Source organism: Oryctolagus cuniculus, chromosome 7 (genome assembly GCF_051225735.1).
Source record: "Oryctolagus cuniculus isolate XC-2025 breed Fujian yellow rabbit chromosome 7, ASM5122573v1, whole genome shotgun sequence".
In the NCBI taxonomy this organism is placed as follows: Eukaryota; Metazoa; Chordata; class Mammalia; order Lagomorpha; family Leporidae; genus Oryctolagus; species Oryctolagus cuniculus.
This window is the reverse complement of record NC_142873.1, coordinates 1,061,677-1,082,481: the sequence shown is the minus strand read 5'-3', so window position 1 is coordinate 1,082,481 and position 20,805 is coordinate 1,061,677. Positions and strand designations below refer to the sequence as shown.

Here is a 20,805-nt window from a genome sequence, read left to right as displayed (position 1 = left end):
CCCCAAATGACCACAATGGCTGGAGTTGAGCCAATCCAAGAGGAGCCAGGAGCTTCTTGTGGGTCCCCCATTCGCAAGCACATCTTGCTCTGCTTTCCTAGGATTAACCTACTACGCTCCAGTGCCTGGCCCCTCTAATAACATTTTCAACCATCTTCTCAACTGCAGCTTCTTACAGTTTCCATTTGGTTGACTCCTTTCCAACAACTAGCCATCTCTTATAAGCCTTTTCTCCTCCTTTATTGTTTAGTTATGGCCTGTCATGAGAAATGCTTGTCTTTACAGCTGATACTGTGGCACAGCGGGTTAAGACACTGCCTGTGATGGCAGCAACCCATATGGGCACTGGTTTGATTCCTCGTGGCCCACTTCTGATTCATCTCCTAGCTAATGCACCTGGGAAAGCAGGAGAGGATGGCCCAAGTCCTTGGGACCCTGCACCCATGTAGAGACCTGGATGAGTCTCCTGGCAGTGGCTTCTGCCTTGCACAGTTCTGGTTGTAGTGGCCATTTGGCTAATGAACTAGCCAATGGAAGATCTCTCTCCCTGTAACTCTACCTTGGAAATAAATTAATCTTGAAAGAAATATTTATCTTAGGAGACTAGGGATAATAAGAGTACTTGATCTTTACACCTAATTTTTTAAAAAGCTTTATTTATTTATTTGAAAGTCAGAGTTACACAGAGAGAGAAGAGGAAGAGAGAGAGAGAGACAGGTCTTCCATCTGCTGGTTCACTCCCCAGATGGCTGCAACAGCCAGAGCTGTGCTGATGTGAAGCCAGGAGCCAGGAGCTTCTTCCAGGTCTCTCAAGTGAGTGCAGGAACCCAAGGACTTGGGCCATCTTCTGATGCTTTCCCAGGCCATAGCAGAGAGCTAGATAGGAAGTGGAGCAGCCAGGACTCAAACCAGTGCCCTTATGAGACGCTGGCACTGCAGGCAGTGGCTTGACCCGCTACGCCACAGCACCAACCCCTACACCTAATATTTTTTAAGCTTTCTTTTTATTTGAAAGGCAGAGTTTACAGAGAGAGGGAGAGACAGAGATCTTTGGTCTACTGCTTCACACCCCAAATGGTCACAATGGCTGAACTTGAGCCACAACGGCCAGGAATCAGGAGCTTCTTCTGGTTCTCCCACCTCGCTGTCGGGAGCCCAAGGACTTTTTCATTTTTCATTGGTTTTCTAGGCACATTAGCAGGGAACTGTATCAGAAATGGAATAGTCCGGACTAGAATCAGTGTGCATGTGGAATGCCTGTGTCACAGGTGGTGGCTTTTATTACACTCCACGCCACAACACTGGCCCCTACACCTGACTTTTCTAGATGTATTTAAATTGTTCTATGGGTTTTTTTTTTCTGCTTTTGTTTCTAAGGTGTATTATTTTCTTTAATTTTGATGTATTTATTTATTTGAAATGCAGAGTTACAGAGAGGCAGAGAGATAGAGAGAGGTCTTCCATCTGATAGTTCACTCCCCATATGATGACAATGGCCAAAGCTGCACTGAGCTGCAGCCAGGAGCTTCTTTTGGGTCTCCCACAGGGATGCAGGGGCCTAAGGACTTGGGCCATCTTCTGCTGCTTTCCCAGGCCATAGCAGAGAGCTGTATCAGAAGTGGAGCAGCCAGGACGTGAACTGACACCCATATGGGATCGCAGCATTGCAGGCAGTGGCTTTACTTGCTAAGCCACAGTACCGGCAACAGGTGTAATGTTTTCTAAGTTTTTTCATTCTTTTATAATGTTGAATGCTCACAGCCTCCAGTGGCTAAGGTTGGGTACCTTTCCATTGGGTTTAACTTCTAAGTAATCTGGAGGAGCTTCCCATTAGAAGAAACACAGCACAAAAGAATTTTCTTTACCTTTTGGTTATTACAGAAGGGAAAGAAATTTTGTGTTTTGTCAAGATTATCTCATGTATTCTCTGACTTTGGGTTTAGAAAACTGAGTTTTAAGAGTTGAGATTTTTAATATATTTTAAATGTCTATTAATTAAATATTCAATATACTTAATATATTTATACATAATTTGACTTAATATTATGTAAGTGATTATTATAATGATCAGGGATCCTATGTGGTTTTCCATCCACTGGTTCACTCCCCAAATGACCGCAATGGCAAGATCTGAGCTGATCAGGAGCCAGGGGCCTCTTCTGGGTTTCCCATGTAGGTTCAGGGGCCCAAGGACTTGGGCCATCTTCTACTGCTTTCCCAGGCCAAAGAAGAGAGCTGTATCAGAAAAGGAGCATCTCATATGGGATGCTGGTGTCACAGGCTGGGTCTTTACCCTGCTGTGCCACAGCACCAGCCCAGAATAGCAGGCTTTGACCCAGCTAACAAAGGAGCTTCAGCCACATCAAAACATCTTCACCTGGTTGATGCCTTGGATATCCCCAGATGAGCACTTATTAGCGCAAAGCCTGGACAGCTGCCAAATTGTCAACTAAGTAGAATCACTTTGATTTCTAACCTCCATCTGAAGCTACCCATTTTTTAAAAAAAGATTTATTTATTTTATTTGAAAGGAAGAGATAGAGAGAGAGAGAGGAAGAGATGGAGAGAGATTTTCCATCAGCTAGTTCATTCCCCACATGGCTGCAATCACCTGAGCTGGGCCAGACCAAATCCAGGAGTCAGAAGCATCTCCCAGGTCTCCCAAGGGGGTGGCAGGGGCCCAAGCACATGGGTGACCTTCCACTGATTTCCCAGCTGCATTCACAGTGAGTTGGATCAGAAGCAGAGCAGCTGGTGCCCATATGTGACAGTGGTACTGCTGGTTGTGCCTTTACCCCATATACCAGTGTCTGCCCCTCGACCCGTGTTCTTAGAAACAGCTCTTGCTGGCTTGTTGGGTGGAAAGAGCACATTTTAGATGAAGAGACCTCTTTCTCGCCAAGATGCCGGCTTCTTGAAATAAATGCTTTCCTCTCTGGTGAATCCAGTTGTTGAGAAGCAAGGGCCTGATTACTGTTCAGTAGCCTTATTTTCTGCTGACTTTACATAAAAAGTATAAACACCCACAGAATGCTTACCCAAGTGAATGAATGGGCATTTGTCAGTTCAGGTGTCTTCCTGATTTCTTCCCCCACTGCCCTCAGAAGTGACCAGGTCTAATTCTTTGTGGTTCTTTTTGTAGTTTACGATCTGCTTCTTCCAAAGAAGAATTTTGCTTGTGTTTGTCTCTTGGCTTTTCAACTTTTCAGGATGCTGATACTAACTATTGATATTTTACACTAAAAAGATGTCTTCCTTTTTTGCCTTGAGTGTTTTTTCCCCAGATGTTTTTTTTTCTTTTTTTTAATTTTTGACAGGCAGAGTGGATAGTGAGAGAGAGAGACAGAGAGAAAGGTCTTCCATTGCTGTTGGTTCACCCTCCAATGGCCGCTGCAGCCAGCGCGCTGCAGCCGGCGCACCGTGCTGATCTGAAGGCAGGAGACAGGTGCTTCTCCTGGTCTCCCATGTGGGTGCAGGGCCCAAGCACTTGGGCCATCCTCCACTGCCTTCCTGGGCCACAGCAGAGAGCTGGCCTGGAAGAGGGGCAACCGGGACAGAATCCGGTGCCCCGACCGGGACTAGAACCCAGTGTGCCGACGCCGCAAGGTGGAGGATTAGCCTAGTGAGCCATGGTGCCGGCCTCCCCAGATGTTTCTATTCTAGGTTGTCATTCAGGCAGTTCACGTCAGTGGTTCCAGTGGTTATGGAACGTTGCTTTCTTCTAGATTATTATTCGATGTCTGTGACTGTTACTTTTTTTAATTCCCCACCTGTGCTAATGCATGGCAAATATTTTAAATATGTGAGAAAAATATTGTTAGGCAGCAGGTTGTGGATAAATTCAAATTTAATATGAAGTATTCATAGAGTGGAGGGATTAACTAAATTTTCATTGATGTGTATTTTGTGATTTGTCAACACTGGGATGACCTTATTTCCTTATTCCATCTAGTAGTAACTGGCATCTCTGATTATTCATTACTAAATACCAGTTTCCAGTGACTTGGTATTTCCACTTTTATATTTATTTGTACTGATAACCACTGATGTATCTGTAATGCCCGTTCAGTTGTATGGATTTTACTTTGCACAGATTGATGCTAAGGAAACAGTGTACTATCCTTTTGGAAAACTGCCTTCAGTTTCATTGTGTAACACTTAAAATTTTCTTACCTAAATCCTAATCAGAACTGAAGCTATCTTTGTGTTTATCCTACTCTTAATGTACTTATATATTTTCACTTGAAAAAAATGGAATAATTTAACACATTAGTGGTGATAAATATGTGTGTAGAAGTGAAATAAACCTCACCACCATATGCATTCTATCATGTAGTTGTTTTTGATGATGGTGGAGTCACCATGTTGTAATGCAGATCTTTCACATTTCATATGCAAGTGAAATTTATTCTTTCTTAAATATTTATTTGAATGGGAGAGTGACAGAGAAAGAGATCTTCCATCCTCTGGTTCACTCTGCAAATGGCTGCAATGGGCTGGATTGGGCTGGGCTGGGCCTAAGCCAGGACCCTAACTCTTCATCTGGAGGATACCTGAGCTCCATTTGGGTTTCCCACATGGGTGGCAGGAGCCAGGTACTAGGAAAATCATCACTGTTTTCCTAGACATTAGAAGGGAGCTCAACTGAAAACAGAGCAGCTGATATTTGATACTCTGCTGGATGCCAGCATCATAAGTAGGAAGTTAATCTTGATACAGCGCTATAATGCTGGCATCCAATTTTTTCTTTAATTAACTCAGAGTCAGATCATCTTTTTGCGTCTTTATATTTAAAATAGTTTTCTTATAGATCACACATAGTTTGGTCTTGGTTTTATTTTGGCTGTTTCAATCTCTTTTAATTGGTATATTTAGATAATCCACATTGAACATGATAATTTATATAGTAGAATTCATTAAAATAGGATATTTTAATTGTTCTCTTTTGCTGTCATTTTTCTTTAATGTCTTATTTATTTTCATTTATTTGAAAGGCAGAGACAGAAAGACCTTCTCATCTGCTGGCTCACTGCCCAGGGGCCTGCAGCAGCTGTGGCTAGGACAGGCTAAATCCAGCATCCAAAAACTGCATTTGCAGCTACCATGTTTCTGAGGGGGGACTCAAGTACTTGAATCATCATCTAAGGATGAACATTAGCAGGAAGATGGATCAGGTAGGACAAGCAGGCTCCAGCAAGGCACTCCAGTATGCAATGACGTTATCACAAGTGGCATTTCTTACCCTCAAACCTCCATGCAATGTCCACAGTAAGCAAATCTATTTTAATGCAGCACATTTGCAGTTGCTTGTGTTGCAACGTTTAGAAATAGGGAAAAGAGCAGAAGACAGCCAAATTTTTTTTCACATTTTTAAGCTTTTATTTAGTGAAAGAAATGCATGGGAGAGTGAGAACCCTATCTACAGGAGAGAAGCAAATCTGAATTCATGCTGAGTACTAGGAACCAGCCACATGGAGGAACATCTAGGCCAGGAAGCATGGGGTGGGTGGCCCAAAGTCCATGAGCCCTGGAGGTGCAGGGCCGCAGCAAGCCCCATACTGGCAAAAGGCCAAGGAAAGGAGAGAGAAGGACACCATGTCCCAGACTTTTATTCCGCTTCCAAAGGGGAGAGGTTAATTAACCTGATTGGCCTGTGGATACACAGGTGTGGCCAAGTAGGGGTATGAGGTCACACAGGGGCATGGTGAAAGTGTGGTCTTTTAGCTCACACACCGAATCAATTTTATTCTATATGCCTGCCTACAACATTCTCCCCTCAGACCCCATTCTCTTAATCCTAAGGGATGTTGAGGGGCTTAGAGTCAACATCTCTTCTGTAGCTGCATCCTGCTTATGAGTGGAGTAGTACATTTCTTTCATTTATTCTTTTATATCTTTTAGGCAGAGACACAAACAGATACAGTGCTTTCATCCTCCAAGGCTCACAACTGAGTCTGGGCTAAATCAAAACCAGGAGCTGTGGGGCAGGGATTGTGCTGCATCAGTTTAATCTGCTGATTGGGAGGCTCACATCAAATACCAGGGTGTGTGTCTTGTCTACTATGATTTTTTTAAAAAATTTATTGTTTTCCAATTAATGTGAAATGTAGTTTGTCATATTTGATATCTAGAGCTATGGTGAAGTGCATTGACAAATATCAAATGATTTGTAGATGTCACAAACTCTGGTTTATTTATTTATTTTTGAGTAGGGTTATTTAATTCGCCACATTTATATTAAAAGTTGTATTTTGAGACCCATTTCAGAAACCACAGTTGATTTGGAACACACACTGTTTTGGAAGACTTTTCCTTGTTCATGGTTATACTTTTTCCCTAATAATCTCTATGAATTGTGTATCCAAATGTGAGCATTATACAAGTTTTTCACACTTAGTATCAGCTACTTACATGCTACAAAATTTAATGTGAATATATTTTCCATTACTTAACATGTGAACAATTCATGCTTTTACTGCTTGCTGGTTTGTAAAATACAAATAAATCACAGTAGAGTGCTCAAATAGATGTATAAGATTAAAACAGTTTTGCAGCTTGTGTTGAGGCATAGCAGGTGAAGCCACTGCCTGTGACTCTGGCATCCTATATGGCACCAGTTAATGTCCTGGCTGCCCCAATTTTGATCCAGCCCCTTGCTAATATTCTGAGAAAAAACAGGAAGATGGTCCAAGATTCTGGGCTCTTGCACTCAAAATGGAGAAAAATTGTGCAGGTATAAAATTCAACCATTTCATTTGTAATTCTTAGTAAGCATTTTGGGGTGGCCTCTGCTAGGCCATCCATATGCTGCTGGCACCTGGAATCACAAATCACCTGTTTTAGTTGTCTACTGCTTTAATTGAGTCTGCTGCCTTCAGGATTGCTTAACTCACACCAATATATTTTTTAAATTTTATTTATTTATTTGTTCATTTGAAAGGCAGATTCATAGAGAGACAGGGAGAGACAGATCTATCTTTCTATCTAATATCTTCTGCTGGTTCACTCTTCAAATGGTGTCAGTGGCTAGGACTGGACCAGGCCAAAGCCAGAAAACAGGAACTCGATCCAGGTTTCCCAGGTGGATAGAAATGGTCCTAGTAGTTGGACTGTCTTCAGGTATTTTCCCAGGTGCATTAGTAGGGAACTGGATTGGAAGTGGAGCAACTCTGGCTTTAACCAGTGGTGGTAGAGACCCACTGTTCCATATCGCATACCGATAATTTTCTACTGATTTGTTTATTTGAAAGTCAGAGAAAAAGGTCCTCCATCCACTGGATCACTCTGCAAAAGCCCACAATAGCGAGTGTTATATCTATGAAAGCCAGGAGGTAGGAACTCTATGTGGGTTTCCCATTCAGATGGCAGGAAACCAAGTTTTTGAGCCATGATCTGTTGCCTCAAGAGAACACTTTTGAGCTGGTGCTGTGCTGTAATAGGAAAGTCACGACCTGCAGTGCCAGCATCCCATGGGCACTGGTTCCAGTCCTGGCTGCCCACTTCCAATCCAGCTCTCTGCTGTGGCCTGAGAAAGCAGTAGAAGATAGTTCAAGTCCTTGGACCCCTGCACCTTCATGGGAGACCTGGAAGAAGCTCCTGGCTCCTGATTTTGGATCTGTTTAGCTCTGGCCATTATGGCCATTTGGGGAGTGAACCAGCAGGTGGAAGGCCTCTCACTCTCTGCCTCTGCTTCTCTGTAGCTCTGCCTTTGAAACAAATAAATAAATAGTTTTTAAAACAAACAAACAAACAAAAAAAAACCACTTGCAGGAAGTTGAGTTGGAGGTGTGGAATAGCCAGGACACAAACCAGGCACTCTGTGATGTGGTATGTCCAGAGAAGTAGGTAAGCCTACTGCATCATAATGCCTTCCCTTCCAATGTCTGATTTGCACAGCCTATGGCCTAGGCCCCAGGTGTCCATCAGGTAAGTCTCAGGGTTCTCCATGTGATTACTGTACAAGAAGGCACACTCCCAACTGTAAAATACTTTACAAACTATGTTGATATCATACTTATGGTCATCTCATGGGCTAGAACAAGTGAACTGGAAAATGTCAGGGGTCTGTGTGGTGGAGAATTATGTTAAGATTTGGATACAGGGAGGAGTGTCACATGGAAGTTGCAGAAAGCTGTGCTAGTAGATTCTGTCAATTTTTCCTATACATATAGTTGTGGCCAAAAACTAATTTTCAAGCTGGATACTTTTAAGGAATTTGAGATACATAAAAAAAGCAAGAGATGTTTTAAGGAAAACAGTACTGCCTGAGTAATTTTCTATGTAATATAGATTCTAGTGAAATCATAATTTTTTTGGTGTACTGCTACTTATTTGAACAATAGTGATGAACATAAATTATTTCTATACGATTTATTTATTTGAAAGGCTGAGTTACAGAGACAGAGGAAAAGAGAGAGAGGCCTTCCAGCTGCTGGTTCACTCCCACATGTCCTCAATGGCTGGGCTGGGCTGATCTGAAGCCAGTAGCCTGGAGCTTCTTACAGGTCTGCCATGTGAGTGCACGGGGCCCAAGGACTTAGGTGTTCATCCACTGCTTTCCCAGTCCATAGCAGAGAGCTAGACCAGAAGTAGAGTAGCTGGGACTCAAATTGGTGCCCATATGGATGCCCACACTGTAGGAGGTGGCTTTACCCACCACTCCACAGTGACAGCCCCTGACAATGATTTTTTTTACATAATTGGTAATAAATTAATATTTTAGTAAGTCTAACAATAGTTTATGTTTAATCAAAGTGATTGGTAGACTTGTGTGTGCTCTTTTGGCATCTTTTCTGTTTTTCCCATGTGTAAAGATTATATTCCCCCACAGGGAGGCTACTTCATTTTTGTCACTGAGCCAATATGCCCATTTTTCTATATACATTTCCTTCATGCTCTTGATTAGCACAGTAGAATCTAGGAAGAATCTAGACTTTGTCTGACCCCTCCTTCTAAGCAATTTCTTTTGCAGGTAAGATTCTAGAGACATCTACATGTGGCCAAGACCGACAAAAATAAATATATTGTTGGTAGGTTATTTATTCCTCAGCTTCTTTCACATTGTATGTTAAGAGTTTTATGAGATATTTTAAATAAATTGGAAAAGCATAAAGAAATATAATTCAGAATCAGGATTCATATAAGATAAAGTAATAATGGTTTCAAGATTTAAAGCCATCTGAGCTGAATTCACTTTGGTCTTAATTTTTTTTATTGCCATAGCTACAAGACTTTTTACATGGTTTGAATTCAAACTTTGGCAAGAATTTGCTACCATCAGAAAAAATTAAAAAGATAATATTTTTAATAATTAAAGTAGAGTGTCTTTAAAAGCTTTTTGGAGGCTGAACTTGCTTCATGGATTAGATCAGAAAATGTGTAGAGGATAGAATCTATTGCAGGTTCTTAAATAACTCTCCATAGTTTTATCACAGTGAGTGTACAAATGCAGGATTACTTCAGACTCCACAAAGTTATGTTTCAGTCAAATTATTCCATTTATCAATGGCATAAACTATAGTCAGAGCCCAAGACAATTCTCTAGTTTTTGACTTGAATCTTTTGCCATCTTTTTTTTCTTTGACAGGCAGAGTGGACAGTGAGAGAGAGACAGAGAGAAAGGTCTTCCTTTACCATTGGTTCACCCTCCAATGGCCGCCGCGGCTGGCGTGCTACAGCTGGCACACCATGCTGATCTGAAGCCAGGAGCCAGGTGCGTCTCCTGGTCTCCCATGTGGGTGCAGGGCCCAAGGACTTGGGCCATCCTCCACTGCACTCCCGGGCCACAGCAGAGAGCTGGACTGGAAGAGGAGCAACCGGGACAGAATCTGGTGCTCTGACCGGGACTGGAACCTGGTGTGCCAGTGCTGCAGGTGGAGGATTAGCCTAGAGAGCCATGGTGCCGGCCAATCTTTTGCCATCTTAAAGTATTTATATACTTGAGAGAGAATGAGAAGTAGATGGAAATACATAGAGACTTTTTTTAAAAAAAAGATTTTATTTATTTATTTGGTGGGCATAGTTACAGGGAGAGGAGAGACATACAAATTTTTTATCCACTGGTTCAGTCTCCAAATGGCAAAAATAGTTGGAGATGGGCTGATCCAAAGCTAAGAGCCAGGAGCTTCCTCTGGGTCTCTCAGGTGGGTTTAGGGGCCCAAGGACTTGGGCTATCTTCCACTGCTTTCCCAGGACAAAAACAGAGAGCTGGATCCAAAGAAGAGCATCTGGGGCCCTTGCTGTGGCATAGTTGGTTAAGCCTCTGCCTGTGGTGTTGGCATCCCATATAGGCACTGATTTGAGTCCCAGTTGGTCCACTTCCAATCCAGCCCTTTGCTATGGCTTGGGAAAGTAGTTGAGGATGGTCCAACTCTTTGGGCCCCTGCACCCAAGTGGGAGACCTGGAGGATGCTCCTGGCTTCTGGCTTTGTATCTGCCCAGCTCCAGCTATTGCAGCCATTTTGGGAGTGAACCAGCAGATGCAAGACCTTTCTCTCTGTCTCTGGCTCTCTCTCTGCAACTCTACTTTCAAATAAATATTTAAAAAAGAAGAAGAGCATCTGGAACACAAATTGGTGCCCATATGGGATGCTGGCACCATGGGTGGAGGCTTAGCCTACTCTGTGTTATGGAATGAGAGAGAAAGGGAGAGAGAGAGAGACAGAGACAAACACCTTCAATCCATTGATTCACACCCACAACAACCAGGACTGAGACAGGGTCATAACAGAGAGCCAGGAATATAGTCCTAGCCTCTCACTTAAGTTGCAGAAGCTTAATTTCTTGAGTTGTCCACACTCACTTCTAGTGTCTAAATTTACAAAAATTGTGACATTGCAGTATATTGGGTTAAACAGCTGCCTGGGATTCAAGTATCCCTATGGGTTCTGGTTTGTTTCTTGGTTGCTCCACTTCCAATCCAGCTCCCTGCTTAGGGCACCTGTGAAAGCAGCAGAAGGTGGTCCAAGTGCTTGGGCACCTGTCACCCATGTGTGAGACCCAGATGAAGCTTCTGGCTCCTGGTTTCAGTCTGGCCCAGTTTTGGCTGTTACAGCCACTTGGGGAGTAGAGCAACAGATGGAAGATCTTCCACTGCCTTCTGCTCTCTCTCCAAAACTATGTCTTTTAAAACAAAAAAGTAAACAATTAAAAATAAATAAGATGAAAAATGCATCATTCATTCTGTGCTTTTAAATATTGCTACCAAGTAGCCTTGACCCAAATCATCAAAATGAAAATTTTTCTGGAATATTCCTTTCATATCTTTTTTCCTTAGAAACCTTTTATTTAAGGAAGACAAACTTCATGCATTTCATAATTACAACTTTAAGAACATAGTGACTCTTCCCACCATAGCCACCCTCCCACCTACACTCTTCTTCCTCGCCTATTCTCATTCCTATTTTTTACTAAGATCTATTTTCAATTAACTTTATACACATATGAGTAACTCTATACTAAGTAAAGAGTTCAGCAGATAATGTGAAAAAATTGTTCCTCAATAGTCAAGACAAGGACTGTTCAAAGTCATTGCTTCTCAAAGTGTCAATTTCATTTCTATAGGTTACCTTTAGGTGTGCTATTAGTTATCACAGATCAGGGAGAATATATGGTTTTTGTCCTTTTTAGACTGGCTTATTCACTAAGTACGATGTTTTGAGGTATCTCCATACTGTCTTCCATGGTGTCTTTACCAGTTTATATTCCCACAAACAGTGGATCAGGGTTAAGTTTTCCACACATCTTTGCCAGCATTTGTTTGATTTCTACGTGAATGCCATTCTAACGGGGGTGAGGTAAAACTTCCTTGTGGTTTTGATTTACATTTCTCTGTTGAATGGTGATCCTGAGCATTTTCTCATGTATCTGTTGGCTATTTGGATTTCTTTTTAAAACTATGTATGTAACTCCTTTGCCCATTTCTGCACTGGTTTTTTCGTTTTGCTGTTGTGGAATTTCTTGAGCCTTTATATATTCTGGTTATTAATTCTTTATCAGTTGCATAGTTTGCAAATCATTTCTCCCAGTTTGTCAGTTGGCCCTTCACTTTGCTAACTGTTTTTTTTTTTTTTTTTTTTTTTTTTTTTCAGTACAGAAGCTTCTCAATTTGATGTGATCCCATTTGTCAATTTTGGCTTTGATTGCTTGTGCCTCTGCGGTCTTTTCCAAGTAGTCTTTTTCTATGCCAATGTCTTGCAGGGTCACCCCAACTTTCTCTAATAATTTGGTATCAGGTTGTTATTTAAATCTTTTATCCATTTTAATCCATTTTGAGTGTATTTTTGTAAGGTGTAAAGTAGGAGTATTGCTTCATACTTCTGCATGAGGAAATCCAGTTTTCCCAGCACTATGTGTTTAAGAGACTATCCTCTCCAGGATTGATTTCTGCATTTATATTCTGTTCCATTGGTCTATCCATCTGTTTTTGTACAAGTACTAGGCTATTTTGATTACTGTACTATAGTATATCTTGAAACCTGGGGGCAGTGCTGTGATACAGTGGGTGATTCTCCACCTGCAGTGCTGGAATCCCATGTGGGCACCAGTTGAAGTCCTGGCTGCTCCTCTTCCAATGCAGCTCTCTGCTATAGCCTGGGAGTGCAGTAGAGGATGGCCCAAGTGCTTGAGCTCCTTCCTGTGTTCACATAGGAGACTTAGAAGAACCTCCAGGCTCCTGACTTCAGATTGGCCCAGCTCAGGTCATTGTGAACAATTGGGTAGTGAAGCAGTGGATGGAAGACCTCTCTCCCTCCCTCTCACTGTCTGCAACTCTACCTCTCAAATAAGCCTCCAGCTTTGTTTTTGTTGTATAAGATTGCTTTAGCTATTCAGGGACTCTTCTGTTTCCATATGAATTTCAGCATCCTTTTCTATATCTGAGAAGAATGTCCTTGGTATATTGAATCAGTATATTGAATCTTGGTGTATTGAATCTTTAAATTGTTTTCAGTAGTTTGGAGTTTGATATTGATTCTAACTCCATGAACATGAACAATTTTTCATTTTTTGTCTCATTTCTTTCTTTAATATTTTGTATTTCTCATCACAGAGATCTTTGACATTGCTTAAATTTACTCCAAGGTAGTTGATTGTTCTTGTATCTATTGTGAATGGGATTGATGTTAGAAGTTCTATGTCAGCTGTGGTATTGTCTGTGTATACAGAGGCTATTGACATCTGAGTGTTATCTTATATCCCGACCTAATCCAATCTGATATATAAAAAATTATTTATTTATTTATTTGAGAGATAGAGTTATAGACAGTGAGAGGGAGAGACAGAGAAAGATCTTCCTTCCATTGGTTCACTCCCCAAATGGCCACAATGGCTGAAGCTGTGCCGATCTGAAGCCATGAGCCAGGAACTTTTTCCCAGTCTCCCATGTGGGTGCAGGAGCCCAAGCATTTTGGCCATCTTCTACTGCTTTCCCAGGCCATAGCAGAGAGCTGGATTGGAAGAGGAGCACCTGGCACTCGAACCGGCATCCATATGGGATGCCAGCACTGCAGGCATGGAGGATTAACCTACTGTGCCACAGCGCTGGCCCCTCCAATCTGATTTTGAAAGAGAGTCCCTAGAGATGGGAGGAGAAACAGACTAGATCCCAAAGGTTATGTTGGAAATTTGATGATCTTGAAACAAGAGAATGTCCTCAGAAGAAATCAAAACTTCAGGCAGCATAGTGTGAAACTATGAGAAACTAAATTTCTGTTATTTTATTCATCTAGTGTTTAGTACAATGTTATGGAATTTTCTCACTCAAAATTATAAATCATATACTTCATGTACTTGTCAAGTTTTTGTACATTTGATGTGATCTTTGGATTCCATTTTAGCTTTTTTCTGTATTTTTTAAGATTTATTTATTTCTGTGTCTTGATCCAAAACTTTATTTTTTTAATTTCTTTTTTGTAAAGATTTATTTTACTTATTTGAAAGACAGAGTTACAGAGAGAAGAGAGGCAGAGAGAGAGGTCTTCCATCCAATGGTTCACTCCCCAGATGGCTGCAATGGCCAGAGCTGTACCATTCTGAAGCTGGGAGCCAGGAGCTTCTTCTGGGTATCCCACGTGGCTGCAGGGGCCCAAGGACTTGGGCCATCCTCTACTGCTTTCCCAGGCCATAACGGAGATCTGGATCAGAAGAGGAGAAGTCAGGACTAGAAACTGCACCATATGGGATGCTGGCACTTCAGGCCAAGGCATTAACCTGCTGTGCCACACGCCAGTCCCTTTTCTCTGTATTTGTGTTAAGCACTATTTATTAAAAATTCCAGAGATATAACCCATGGACTTGCAGTGCCATCTATTTATGAGTGCCATCTACTACAGCTAATGGCCTTTTAATGGCTTTCTCAGGTAACCAATGACTCAGTTTCTTCAAGTCTTCCACATTTAAGCTGTGCATCAGCTGTCATTTTGACCTCAGGCTGATAGAATGGTGTCTACTGATGGTCATTGTGGCTGGATGATAAAGAACAGTGATTTTCTGTGATTTTAAGTATAGGAATGGGGGTGTAAGATCCTCTCACAAGAAACAACACTGAAGATGAGTGGTCCCTGGTCATCACATGCTGGAATGTCTCTTCTCCCACAGGTATCTTTTTAAAAAAAATTATTTGACAAAGTTATATACAGTGAGAGGGAGAGTCACAGAGAAAGGTCTTCCTTCTGTTGGTTCACCCCCAAAAATGCTGGCACAGCCGGCACTACGCTGATCTGAAGCCAGGAGCCAGGTGCTTCTTCCTGGTCTCCCATGCAGGTGCAGGCACCCAAGCACTTGCGCCATCCTCCACTGCCTTCCCAGGCCACAGCAGAGAGCTGGACTGGAAGAGGAGCAACCAGGAATAGAAGTTAAGCTATGGCCTGTAGTGCCAGCATCCCATATGGGTACCAGTCTCACTTCTTTGCATCATATTCTTGTTGATTTTTTTCCCAATTTCAACTTCCTGTGCCAGTGTCCACACAGTCTTTCATGTACACATCATGGAATTGAACTCCACTTTCAACCCTCTGCATAACCAATTAGTACCGAATTGTGTTCACGCTTCCTGTCTTTTTCTTCAGTATTCTGACTACTCTATGTCTAATGGTTGGTCATCATGTCTTCTCCAATTCTTCCTCTCTATTTCTTCATTCTCCTTCCAGATGTTGACTCTTAAATTCAAATCTTCTGGGGGCTGGTGATGTTGCACCAGCATCCAATATGGGTACCCGTTTGTGTCCTGACTGCTCACCTTCTGATCCAGCTCTCTGCTTGTGGCCTGGGAACATAGTGTAAGATGGCCCAAGTGCTTGGGCTCTGGCACCCATGTGGGAGACTTTGAAGGAGCTCCTGGCTCCTGGCTTCTGAGTGACTCAACTCTGGCCATTGAGGCCATTTGGGGAGTGAACCAGCAGATGGAAGAAATATTTTCTATCCCTCCCTCTCTGTGTCTGTAGTTGTACCTCTCAAATAAATCAATAAAATCTTGTCCCTTTTATCTGTTATTTTTAAATATTTATTTTTATTTATTTGAAAGATAGAGTTACAGATAGAGGTAGAGCCAGAGAGAGAGAGGTCTTCCTTCCACTGGTTCACTCCTGAAATGTCTGCAACAGCCAGAGTTGAGCTGAACCAAAGCCAGGAGCCAAGAGTTTCTTTTGGGTCTCACACATGGGTACAGGGGCCCAAGCACTTGTGCCATCTCCCACTGTTTTCCTAGGCCACAGCAGAAGCTGGGTTGGCAGTAGAGCAGCCGGGACTCAAACTGTTGCCTGTATGGGATGCTGGCACTGCAGGCTGGGGCTTTAACCCACTGTACCACAGTGCCAGCTCCAATAAAATCTTTAAAAAAATGCAAATCTTCTAAGATAACTTTCCAAGTTTATGTGCCCTGTTTGAGGACATACACAATATCTTTCATGTAAACAATAGCAATTACATTGATTTTTGGAAGAAATATGAAAAAGCTTATAAGTATACTTTTGTTTATAAATAATTTACAAAAACAGTGATTCATTCAGTTAACACTTCTTTGAACATGTTTACTGTTTTTTTCTCCTCACAGTCCAGGACCACTCACCTAGATATGGTGCATTTGTAGTTCCCATCACTTGGTCTAGTTTTTTCTTTGTTTTTTTGCCAGTGTGTTTTGCAATTTTATATTCATGAGGACACATTGATGAAGAGATATGTCTTTTCTGTGAAGTGTAACCTGATGATCCAAAAAAGTTTTATTTACTACTTATTTATTTATTTGAAAGAGAGTTACAGAGAGAGAGAAAGAGATAGATGTCCCATCTGCTGGTTGTCCCCAAATTGTTACAATGGCTGGGGTTGGGCCAGTACCTGCCCAGAACTTCTTCCAAGTTTCCCAGGTGGATGGCAGAAGTCTAAGTACTTCGGCCATCTTCCACTGGTTTTCCACATTTATTCACAGGGAGTGGATAAGAAATGGAGTAGGTGTGGCTCATATTGGTGTTCATGTGGGATGCTGTGGGTTCAGATGGTAGCTTAATCTGCTGTGGCACTTATAAGAGGCAAGATAGACATAAATAGAAGAATGAACTCCCTGTCACCCTTCTTTGTGACCCAGAGCTGATACCATCTGGAGAAATGCACTGTTACAAGTGTGGACTGTGGACTTCACCCTGGAGGAGCAGCAGGAGCTGGACACTTTAAAAGGTTTAATATTATCTGTACCGCTTGTGTAGCCCCTGCATTTCCAGGCAAAAGAAGGAAATCATTTTGCTGATGGAGCAACTGTGTTCAGCATTAAGCAGCACAATCCTTTGTCTCTGACCCAGGTAAAAATACAAAATCCCCAGGATATTCAAACATGCCGCCTTCTTACAATTGGTATGTAGTAAACTCTGCAGGGTTTTCACCCTGCCAGCCAACAGACAAGAGCATGTGGGTGGTAAATCTGAACTGGCTCTTCCTGGGCTTGGCTTACATGCACAGCAGGGGTTGTGTGACTGTCCCAGAGGCATCAGCAGAGTCCAAAGAGGATCCATATGTGAGTATGGTGGTTGAGAGCAAGGTTCAGAGATTGTAGGGTCTTGGTGGGGAGGCATCCTTGCCACATGCTAGCATCACAGCACTGCTTCTTTCCTACATGAAGATGGGGAGAATTACCCCTTCCTGTCTCCACCTTCTCCATTTTACTGTTTATTTCTTCTGCTTTCTTGTTTTGGCTTGAGTTTTCTCTGAAAAAATTTTTTTAGCTTCAAATGTTAGAATTATAGCTATGCCACAGTGCTGGCCCCTCAAGTTTTATCCTGCTATGGAATGCATGGAACATTTCTCTTTGTATTAATACAAAAAAGTTTTTTAAAAAAGTTTTAATCCTATACAGATTATATTGTTCTTTTTTTTTTTTTTTTTTTTTTTAGTGTGACCTGATAATATTTGCCTTTATAAATATTCAACTGAAAAATAGTTGTAGATACTTTAGGGTATGATGTGATCATTTGATGAATGTTAATTCTGGGATTTTCAAATGAGAATTATTCACATTCTCTTTTTTTTTTTTTTTTGACAGGCAGAGTGGACAGTGAGAGAGAGACAGAGAGAAAGGTCTTCTTTTGCCATTGGTTCACCCTCCAATGGTCACCGCAGGCAGTGTGTGGTGGCCAGCACACCACGCTGATCCAAAGGCAGGAGCCAGGTACTTATCCTGGTCTCCCATGGGGTGCAGGGCCCAAGCACCTGGACCATCCTCCACTGCGCTCCCTGGCCACAGCAGAGAGCTGGCCTGGAAGAGGGGCAACCGGGACAGAATCCAGCACCACGACTGGGACTAGAACCCGGTGTGCCAGCGCCGCAAGGTGGAGGGTTAGCATATTGAGCCACGACACTGGCCCAGAATTATTCACATTCTTCACCTCATGTATTATGGTGAGAACATTTGAAAACCTCTACAAGAAACTTGAAATATGAAATGCAGCATTATAATTTCATTCACGGTGTCTAGGGGAAACTTTGTGCATATTTACCAATGTGTCCCCTTTATCCTTACTCCACCATTCTTCTCTCTAACATGCATTCTAGATTTTTAGTGAGATAATATTTGTCCTTTTGTGTCCTTCTGGGTTTGTCACTTCACATATAATCTCTATATTCACATAAATTGTCAAAAGTGACAGAATTTCACTATGGAAGGCTCAGTGGAACCCCATTGTGTTTATGTGGCACATTTCAAGTCTATTCATGTGTAGGCAGATATATCCACTGTTTTTACATCTAACATTCTGAGTAATGTGTAATACACATGAGAATATAGGCAGCTCTTCATTATACGGGTTCTATGTCTTTCATTTATATACCTTAGTAGAGGATTGTTAAAACTAATGGTATTTCTGTTTAAGTTTATGCTATTTGCCAAGCTGTCTGTTTTAATACACAATTGCATATGGTACAATGAGTCTCTTAATGGTGAAACATAATTTAGTAGGCTATTTGTAAGCTGAGGAGGGACTAACAATGACCTAATTTCATTCAAAATATCACCTCATGTCAGCTTCAGCAATTCACTCCCCAAATGTCTGAAACAGCTGTGTAGGGCCAGGCCAAAGCCAGGAGACTGGGACTCCATCCACGTCTCTACTTGGGTGGCAGAGATCCAAGAACTTGGGCCATCTTCCACTTCTTTTTTAGGAGCCGTAGCAGGGAGTAGCACCAGAAGTGGAGTAGCCAGGACCTTAACCATATGAGATGCTGGGATCACTGAAGCATCACTGCAATTTTACTCTATCTTGCCTCCAGCTGGGGAATGTTTCCCTCACCACAACCTTGATGGTCAATTGGTCAATGTCTGTATTGAGTTACTATAGACCCACAAGGGGATAATTGAGATGTGACAGAGCTTAGCACAAGACATTGCCTTGCATCACACAAAGAAATAGATGTGGTGTAATAAACAGACTGGGTATAGAAAACTACACATCAGCATGATCCAGGCCATAGCTAGATCACTGCTCACGGTATTCAGTTGTCTCCTCTAATATCAAGGAGATAAGGATCCCTGCCCTCATCATTTCTTTTGTTGTAGCAGTGGAACTTCAAACTAGAGCTATTAGGCAAGAAAGAGAGCAAACTGATAAAAATAAGAACGTAGTAGAATTAGTTGTCTGTTACATGGCATGTGTATCATTAACAGAGACAGCAGGGGGTTGATGCTTCAAGTCGTCCCTTTCCCTCACATGAGAAACTTAGATTGAACTCTCAGATCCTAGCTTTGACTTAACTCATCCCCAGCTACTGTGATCATTCGGGGCATGAACCAACACGTGGCTGCTCTCTGTCCATCCATCCCTCCCCTCTTTTGGAATTTCAAATGTCAAAAAACCCTAATGAGTCCATTACAAATGTTAGAACTCAGAAAAATTACAGAAGATAAAATCAAACCAATGCACTTGCAATGAAAATTTCAATGTTATTCTTTAGGGATGCTTTTAAGATTTATTTGAAAGCAGAGTCACAGAGAGACAAAAAGGGAGAAGTAGAGTTGTCAACTAGTATTAGGGCACATGTATTTGCCATTTTCAGTAATGGAAAGAAGTTTGCAAAGTAGCTTGCAATATATTGGAAAGGATATAGGAAATATGAACATCATGAAAGAACTTGACAGTATAGTTGGACAAGAGAATACACTTGCTGTTCAAGTGCACATGTAATACCCTGCAGAAGAACTTTTGCTAGGTCACAAAAGAACCTAAATAAACTGAAAAGATACAAATAAAACAATGAATGTTCTATGACCACAGGGATTTATCTTGAGTGTCAATAACAGAAGGACCTTTGAGAAGTGCACATATATATGGAAAATAGCAACATATTCCTAAATAGAGAGCTATAGAAAATAGATAACAAGTGAAAGTAAAAAATGCAAGATGATAGGAAATGAAAATGAAACATAAAAATAGGATGCAGTTAAAACAGGTTATGAATATGATCCCTCTCAATTTCTATAGCTTTTTAAGTGCTAAAATGGAAAACTGGGATCACTTCAACTCTGCTATTGTTCATTGTGTAGGGTGGTCTGTAAGCAGTTTGTCAGTGTCTAACAAAAAATGTATTAGTTGCATCAGAAGTCCAGCAGAGGGCAGCAAGGAGCCACTGAACAATGAGTTTGATCCTGAACTCACCCAAGAGGCCTCCTATGGTGCGCATTCTTAATCCACCAGGTGGTCTAGGTGCTGTGCCTACAGTAAACACAAGAACATTTTTCCTTCAAGACTGTGCTAAGGAAGCACCGTTGCAACTTCTGGAAGACTTGGGGCCGTTTCCACATGGAGGAAATGATCCTGCACATGAGCCTTGTTGCAGTCTAGGATGTTTCTCATTTTTAAAAAATTTTTATTTGAAAGGCAAAGAGAGACAGACACATACACATAAGCAGAGAAAGAGGGAGAGATAGTGATTTTGCATGGGCTGGAACTGGCCAGGCCAAATCAGAAGCTGGTCATTCATCTGATCTCCCATATTGGTGGCAGAGAGACAACTATTGAGCTTGCTGCTTCCGTGGTTGTGCATGTGCAGGGAGCTGGAACAGAATCAGTACTGGGACTTGAGACAGACAGCACAGTATGGAATGTGGGTCTTCAACTACCATGCCAAGTGCTTATTCCCTGGGAGTTTCTCTTAACTAGCAACAGAGAAGCAATCATTTACTAAGATGTTCCTGGGTGGCTTATTTATTTTTTTCATATAAAGTCAATTATCCATCACTGAGTGTTTTAATCAGATGAAGTTGCACTGGGCTATGTTGTTTTTATATGTATCCCAGAGTGTTTGGGAGAAGAAATCCCAACACAGATTCAG

At 41.8% G+C, this 20,805-nt stretch overlaps 1 long non-coding RNA gene across 1 annotated transcript; it reads left to right on the top strand.

The window, feature by feature from the left end:
* The first annotated feature begins 12,065 nt into the window (after nucleotides 1-12,065).
* Nucleotides 12,066-18,403, top strand: LOC149125247 (uncharacterized). Its single transcript, XR_016236804.1, has 3 exons — nucleotides 12,066-14,595; nucleotides 16,577-16,665; nucleotides 17,525-18,403. It is a non-coding gene; the product is annotated as an uncharacterized LOC149125247 (long non-coding RNA).
* Nucleotides 18,404-20,805: the final 2,402 nt, after the last annotated feature.